This window comes from Parasteatoda tepidariorum, chromosome 10, assembly GCF_043381705.1.
Source record: "Parasteatoda tepidariorum isolate YZ-2023 chromosome 10, CAS_Ptep_4.0, whole genome shotgun sequence".
NCBI lineage: Eukaryota > Metazoa > Arthropoda > Arachnida > Araneae > Theridiidae > Parasteatoda > Parasteatoda tepidariorum.
This window is the reverse complement of record NC_092213.1, coordinates 58003721-58012787: the sequence shown is the minus strand read 5'-3', so window position 1 is coordinate 58012787 and position 9067 is coordinate 58003721.

Sequence of the window (9067 nt, the reverse complement as noted above, 5' to 3'; positions counted from 1 at the left end):
TTTATACATTCTGTCATTTTGCTCGCTACATTGTAGGCCGCTGATACCGTAGGAGCGTCTTTAAGCTTATCTTTGCCTAAATATACACTCATATCATATGTATATCCAAGTTTATCAGCAACTTTGTAAATTTTTATTTCCCACTGTTTTAGTTTTTTTGGGGATCTACTGCCGGAAAAGTGCTCTTCCCTTAAATTTTACGATCTCTTCATCGATTGAAAGATCTACGGTTGGGTGGTACGCAGAGTTAAAATGATCGTTTAATATTTCAAATATCTCTCTCAATTTCCATAAGTGATCGTAGTTTTCATCATTGTAGTGTTTTTTTTTTAAATTATTGTCGGTGAAATACAGACATTTTAATATCAGCATAAACCTATCTCTAGGCATGCACTTCCTCACTAGTGGTGTTGACACCAGTTAATTTGTTAACCAGTAGAGTAAAATATTGTCTAAGTCTACATGGCCCATCAGCATAATTATTCCCAGAAATTTCTTTATTTCTCCGGGATTCATTGGCACCCAACTTGCCGGATACTTTCTTTTTCCTGATGATTCCGGTCTTGCATCCATTATTTGTTCCGCTTATCTGTTTGTTTCGTCAGATAATATTTTAAACAATTTATCACTAAAGAAAAGTTCAAAGAATTCGACTTGGTTCTTTCCACTGAAATACTCTTTCTACTGCTATTAAATTGAAATTTACTGAATTTGACTGACAACTTATCTTTAAATTCATCCTCATTATCAATTTCATCCACTTCATTCTCAGATTCTAAATCGGCGTACGTTTCATCGTCGAAATCATTCATTATTTTATCGATTTCTTCTTGAGTGAGTGGTCTCACTTTACGTGGCATCTTAAAGATGCGAAAAATTCTTTTAATGTAAAAAGAATTTAAAAAAATACAAAACGTAAGTAACAAATTAAAAAAAAACGGAAACAAGAAATAAATTTAACTAACAAAGAAAATAATCGAAATATATAAACTAGGGTTCACTAAATATTGTCGCTGAAAAGATCACGAATGAAATGAAACTTTCAAAGGATTCTCAGATCATTTTTATCTGTATATTTAGTATTTTATTTCATTTTTTAAAGCTCTGGTCCTCTAGCGGTCCACTAAATTTCAAAAAACCATTAAAAAGAACTTATTTTTTTACACGAATTTAACTTGCATAAACAGGTGGAGCAGCTCACTCTGGTAAGGAAACGATTCTCAGATAATTTTTGTCTGTATATTTAGTATTTTATTTCATTTTTTAAAGTTCTGGCCCTTTAGCGGTTCAAAAATTTCAAAAAACCATTAAAAAAAATTTTTTTTACACGAATTTCGCTTGCAAAAACAGGTGGAGCAGCTCACTCTGGTCCGGAAACGATTCTCAGATCATTAATATCTGTGTATTTAGTATTTTATTTCATTTTTAAAATTCTGGAGGCAAAGCCGCTTCTAAAAGCCAAGTATCGCCCCACAGTAGAGTTCTATAAATCTGATGATGCCCGAGTTGAGTCGCAAGAAGTCCTTCCGACCACAAGTTTGATTTGCTGGTCACGGTTCACCCTCACGGTTGATACTTGGGATCCCTGGAGTCAAAGCCTGTGTCTAAGATCCAAGTATCTGGTGCTTAGAATATAGGATAGGAAATAAAATTAGACAAATATATTAGATAAGATATAATGATTGTATTATAAGAAATTATCGATTAATTATTGGTAGTGTTATAAGAAATTATCGCCGTAAAATATTAATAATATCTTGTAGAAATTAAAAATAAAATTCAAAAAATAAATACAATGCAGTAAAGTAAGATAAACAAATAAAACACAAGATTTACAAATTTAAGACTTTTTTTAATTAAATGAAAACGAAGGAACATAAATAAAAAAGTAAAATGAACATAATTAATGAAAAACGAAAGAAATTTGGTATAAACTTTAAAATGAGAAATTCATCGCAATCAATATTATTCATTCGTTTCTCAGACGATCCATAACGTATCTTCTGACTTCAGGAGGAAGGTTCCTGATGGCCTGCCTCAAATCGAAAAATCTCTCCATTTGTCTTAGAAACAAATACGACTCTCTGTCATTCACAACAATTGTGTATTCTTCTTCTCTTTCAGGCATTGTCGATGGATGAACTGCGAAAAGTAAACTTTAAGCATGATGTCAAAAAACACAAAATAAGAATTATGGAAAATTATGAAGAAAAAAAACATATATATATTTTTTTCTTTTTCCTCCCCTTTTCAATCTTTGATACTCTTGGTAAATTGAATTGTGAATATTTTCCAAAAAAGATTGAAAAAAGCGTTACAAATTTGTAAAAAGGAAAGAAAAAAAAACATTTAGAAGGCTCTTTTTCAAGGCTAATTACAAAATTTCCACTAAAACCGTAGCTTAGTATCGCTTCCAACTGCGTAGGCTCGATAACTAGAGCTTTCCTTGGCACAGTTCAGTTTATTTAACGTGCACTAACCGGTGTAGTGGCTGCCGTTGTTTAATCGCTCATTTTTAAGTGTTATATAATCACCATTGGTTCTATATACTATCAGTATAGATCTAAATCTGAATAGAATAATATATAACATGTAATATAATAATTTAATATATAATACTGTATAATATCACATCCGTGATAAAAAACAACCCTATTTACGAGAGAAATAAAATCATTTTGGTGTTCACATGGTTATATATATATATATTAGTGATTAATAAATGCACTAACATGATATTGATAGATAGTTTTTGTTTCATGACAAAAACCATCCACTACAGTCTCACCACATCCATTCAATGCATGGGAAATATGAATACCCTCGGAAAACGCAACAAAATCTAACCACCTAATGCCGTCCGTGCTATAGTTGCCGTTGGCGTAACCATGAACTGGAACCATCCCTACAGTTTCAGGAGATAGATGTGCACTCCTGTAACACGCCATTCATGATGCTGCTATAGTTACGTAACTTTAAAGAAGAAGAAAAATTAAGTAAAAGATTTAACAACAGTTAGCTATAATGTGCACAGAATTATCAAATACTTAAGAAAATAATTGCCAGTACCAAAAAGGATCGACACCCGCTAATTCAATGAACTGATGACGAAACTCTAGACAACACTTTCTTAATATGTCGACATCTGATGTAAAAAAAAAAAAAAAAGAAGAAAAAAAAGATATAAGATATCAATTCGAAAAACGTAAATTTTATAGAATATCATTAATTAGTTCATCCCTTACTGACAATCTCTCCATTTCTTTTTTAAAATCGAAAACATCATCTTTATGTTCCTCATACCATTTCAAATTTTTTTTTCGATTGTCAGCTGTCATTGTGTCTGGAGAATAAAAGGATTTCCCAGGCATAGGACCGACATAGTCCTGGTTTCCAGGGGTGTTGAAGCGGGAAAAAACCTTTCGCTAATTCTTCAACTCCAAAAGTCTTCGGTAGCTTGGATAAGGCCATCGGTAAAAAGCTGAACGAATCGATAAATCGAATGCCTAGAGCAGCAACCTTAATTTGAATCAGCTTGGATCCTTGAGGGATAACTTAAGGTTGATAGCCTTTCTCTAATAGCCATCTTAGCACAAACTGGCTATCAAACCCTTTTAAGTTATGAGTTATTAATGTGTAGCCCTTATGATTGTTTGTAAAAACAGAGTAGCAAAATTTAGTGAGAGTAACCTCACCACTAAAAATTTGCTCATCTCCATTTCCGTACTGGAGAACAGCAAAATTTACTATGTGTTCTCCTGTTGATTGTGTGGTCTCAAAATCAAGAAAAAAAAATTACTTTGTCATTTGGTGTTTTAGGATCAATTTTTTTCAAAAAACACAGATGCCCAGGTGGATTATACTGTTTGCATCCCTTGCACATGGACTGTTCATCGGACATTTCTTCCTCTCTAAAACTTGGAGCATTGTCTGCATTGGTATATCTAAGAAAAAAATAAATAAACCATATCTCATCTTAAAGAACAAAAACAAAACATATATTCCAATAATAGAACAAAAAAACAGGTAATCTAATGAAAAAAAATCTTTTTTTTTTTTTACCAATGCACATAATCCTTTTATCTGTATGGGTGGAATAGCAAGCAGATCTACAAAGTCTGTTACATTCTGTGCATCTTATATCTGCCCGCACTACTGCGAAACATTTCGCTGCACAACATACATGGCATAATAGATCACATCTATGTTGGGCGATATGTTGGTATGGTTTGAAGCAGGATTCACAAAAATGGTTCATCCCATAAAACCCCTTCGGAGACTTAATCAGGTCAAAATGACCATTATGTAGCCATAAATAAACTTTATTTGGTCTATTGCAACCAATGTAAGAAATCTAAGAAAGTAAAAAAACGTAAAATTAATACATAGTTTAAATTTTCTTTTTTAAAAAAGTGGAAAAATATATCTTAAGAGATTAAAACTTACTTTGCTCATTTTATCAGTGCTGATTACAATAACCTGCACGTCGCAACCTGCAGTGCTGATTACAATAACCTGCACCCTTTCAAAAAATTGGAATTTGATCGTACCCGCAAGGATCCAACGGTACGCGAGTTGCATCATGCAGCGCCAGTGCCCTTCTTTCCAGAAGATTGCAATAATTCCTTCGAAGCGTTGGAAGTTCAGGATTTTTCTCAATTTCTGCTTTTCCAAGCAATATTGCCATGGCACAGCAAACTTGGAGATCTGTTGATAAAGTGATGATGGAAGATGTTTTGATTCTATCGACTTCAGGAATAAATGCACGCAGACTCCTACCAAATCCCGATTCTCTCAATAGTAAAGACATTAATAGAGAAACCTTCGTCCAAAGTTATCTCATCCTTAGACTGTAGAACCTTCGTAATACACGAAAGAAAATTTCAACTGTCGTATCACTGACAGGTTTTAAACAGGTGGAAATGGGGCGGTCAAGTTTGTCATGATATAAGATAACCTGATGAGGTCATTCGTTCTCAACCCCTGAGTTACTTTATTGAGGACGATTTCAATTAGTGAGGCTAAGACGTTAACTACGTCCTTTAAAAGTGTGAGAGGCACTTGAATGGAAGACTCTTTCATGGGAATCCCAAATCAACAACTCTGTTAATTTGGATTTAGCTGGAAGTATCACAGGATGTTTTTCATTCATTGATAAATCAGTCCAGTGACACGTGAGACACCTTCTTGATCAAGAAATGGATTTAAGCAAAGCAGTTTTGAGTCTTTGGAAAGAGGTTTCTTTGCAATCAAGTTATTTTTATCTTCCTGGAACGCTTCAATTTGCACAAATTTTATCCAAAATAGTTCTGATCTGTCAAGTTCATCGGAAGGAAGTAATGAGACCCTTCGGTTGAAGTTTTGTTTTTAACAGGTGGACGAAACGGAGTACCCAAGCAGTTACTCTTAATAGTTTTCTTAAACTGCTATATCTATATTAACTTGGCACAAACAATTGTTGAGGAAACCATAACTTCTGATCTGTATTCGGATTCCAACTCTTCAATGTCAGCTTCAATTTCAGACTTTTGCGTACCTGACCATGTATCTTCTGAGTTATTTAATCATTCGGGTCCGCCCCCAGGGGCACACTCTTGTGTGACGGGCACGGCGCACCCGGNAACAAACAGACAAACCATTCGGGTCCATGCCACCATTTTCTTGGAGAAATCAGACACGTTTTGCCTTAACCAAAGTTAATAGAAAATTAGGAGAAATTCTGAATTTGCTAGATTTTTAAACTGGCGCAGAAGGTCTACTTTATCCAAAAGTGTTTTGTATGCATTTCCTTTAAACCCAGAACATCCTCGTCTGATTTCACGTTGAATTTGACAAGCTTTTGCCCATGTCAGCGATTCATTTCCACACTCTTTCGCGTGACAGTGTTAACAACACCAAGCTAAAGGTGCAATTCTGGTGGTGGAATGGTGTCTTGTTTTGCCTCCAACAGTTGTAATTAGCGGTGGATGAATACAATTGAAATAATCTTTCGCTTTTGTTTTTTGAACCTTTTCCTTCAGTCAGCCAACTTGTATAATACGATGAAGCATTTTCGGGGGATCTCAATTCGCCACAGCTGCTTAGCTCATCTTTCTTGGCATAACAATAAGTGCAGGGGTATGTGCTATTGTTACAGATACAAAGAAAACTTATGATTTTAATTAAATAAATTTTAAACTCTCAGACGGTTACGGGTAAAATTTTAGTTTCATGTTTTTATGGATTTCAAAATGACGAGGCAGAGCTGACTATTTCTGTCCGCATTACGAACTGACTACTTGGAATTTATAATTTCAGTTTCGATTTTAATATTACTTTAGAGTGGTGGCAACACTTTATTTATATTTATAGGGTGGCAACGGCTCCAAAATGACACTTCTAAATTGATGACGTAATGTTATTTTCACTTTTACACGTTACAAATCGTGAGATATCCAGTTCAAACAAGATTCAACAAGGTTGGACTTGGTCTATGACGTGATAGTATTGAATTCAGTTCTTTTCACTGACACGTGACTGTTTCAAATTTTCTCATTGGGTATTAGTTATTTTACTTTGTTAGAATGGCAACAGCATCCTCTACAATTGTACCTTATATGTATTGAATTTATAGTGTAAAAAAATCGTGTTTAAATTTGGCTTAAAAATTGTTATTAGTTTTTTTCATTGAACTTTTTAAGGCAACTCGAATATTTTTCAATTTCGAGCTCAATACGCTTATTAAATTAATTTTATTTAAAAAAATATTAAAAAAAAGAATCTTTCTTTTATCTTATTCTTTTTTTTCCACACATATTTTAAATCTTTTCCCTACTCAGTGATAAATACATAATATAACTTGTGCAACCCAACCAGATCAATTGAGTGATTCAAGACTTTTCAAGTGTTCCCCTTTTTATTTCATATTCATTCATATTCTATTGGAAGGAATATGAATGGGTGGGAAATAAAGGGGGTGAATGTTTGAGAAACAGAGTGTATGTTCCTTATCTATCAGCTTCTTGTGGGTTCTTTTGTGTAATATGAAGTTACTCCTGCTTAAACTAGAATGAAAACTCATTACTCATATCTCATTCCGGTTTATACTTGTTTGTAACAACGTGTGTGCAGAATCGCTCGTAGTTGTTCATTTGTGTTTAGCGGTTCTTGTTGTAGTTGTTCATTTGTTTATTGCATGTAGCTGTTTGCTTATGAATTTACTACTGGATAACTTCGTTTTTTTATCGTTCTTGTTTTAATATGGAAGTAAAAGAACGCATACAGATCTCGCAGCTGCTGCACCTCGGCATTCTCTTTTTTTAAGGGTTCAACCTGTTTCTCCAGCTCTAATATTTTATTTTTCAAATTTTTTTCATTAGATGTTTCTGCAACATATCATTTCTAAAAAATTACGTTGAAGCATTAAAGTATTAAATAAAATTTAGTTTTGAATATTGCTCATTGTCTAAAAGAAAATTTAGACTTATTATGAAATAATTGTAAACCTATAATAAAAAATGCAAGTTGGAAAATAAAAATAATTAAATTATAACAACCAACCATCATCGTCGTCACTATCATCTACAGGACATCTTTGGGCTAAAACAGCCTCAACTGAAGTAGGAGTCTCAACTGGAGATCTCTGCAGAGCTACAGTGGTCTCCTTTTCATTGGTTTTATTTTGAAATGGCGACTTAGTTGTTTTGCCAACGCACATCTTTTCTGGCATTTATTGTGGTGGTTAAAATCACTTGTTAACTGTTTATTAGGAAAATGCTTTTTCTTGTAAATAATTCAATTTTGCAGAGTAGAAATAAAAAGAGTCAAAAACCTGCACCTTTTTAGTTATCGGCATTTCGTCTTCAGTTGTTTCTGAAAGATGTTGAAAAGGTATGGATGGAACAGAAGGCCTATTATCATGAAGACTTTGTATTAAATCTTCCAGAGTGGCTAAATATTTAAATAAAAAAAAATTATTAAGGAAAAAAAATTAGAAAGTAGACAAATTTGCATTCTCTATTTTTAATACCGCACTTCCCAAAACAATTTCCCCCCCAGGGGCACACTCTTGTGTGACGGGCGCGGCGCACCCGGGGCCCCGAGCTGGACCTGAGCATTTTTCCATTTCTCTCTTGCGACGGAAATGGTATTTAAGCTGCATATTTAGCGCTGAATTTCATTTGAAATTTTTGCATTTAATGTTTTTTCAAAAAACTTTTTTTCGTATTGTTTTTATTATATTTCAAAATTTTATGTACTGAGGCTTCAATCCTGAAAAATCATCCATAGAAACTAACAAATTTAAGCTTAATTTTTGGTTTTATATAAATTCAATATTTATTGCCATAATTCATAAAAAAAAGGTATTTGTTATTTTAATACTTTAATTGTATTTTGATGAGTATATTCATATGGATATTTACCAAGCACTCGTTTTTTAGACCAAGTTCATGGTGCGGTATAGCCATTTTTGGCTCTTGCGCCAAAAACACTAAATAACTAACTAACTCTCTTGCGACGGTCCTGTTTTGAGTTTCCAACTTTTCATCAAATATTATATTGACCTAGTGAACGAATTTTATTTCTTTCCATTCAAAAACGCTGTATATTATTTACAAACTATAGATCTTCAGATTTCTGTGTGTTTTCTACTGTTTTTGTCGGCTTTCCTGATTTATGATGTTTCACCTATTTATTTTAAGTGACCAATTTTTCCCTAAAGTAAACAGACTAACAACGTTAGCTTTTGCTGACCAGCACGTTTGCCGTGTGCTGCGTCTCGTAAGGTGGAAAGGGGGAGCCTGGAGCTACTTGTCTGCTTTCTCATACGAGTGTGGCGCCCAAGGGGGCATTTTCATCTCGGAGTTGGTCGACTGCGTACTCTTTGGCCCCTGCTTCACTGTAGACGAGTGGAAGGAGGTTAGGTCCCCCTCCCTTTCAATCGGCTGGTAGGGCATGCGTAGTACCCTGCTAGGGACTACGTGCTGCATCAGGAGAGTGTCCTTGAACTCTGATAGTTTTGGCGGATCCACGCTCCCCTGTTGTAGTGCTATACCTGCAGCTACCCTGAACAGAACACCGAGGCTGA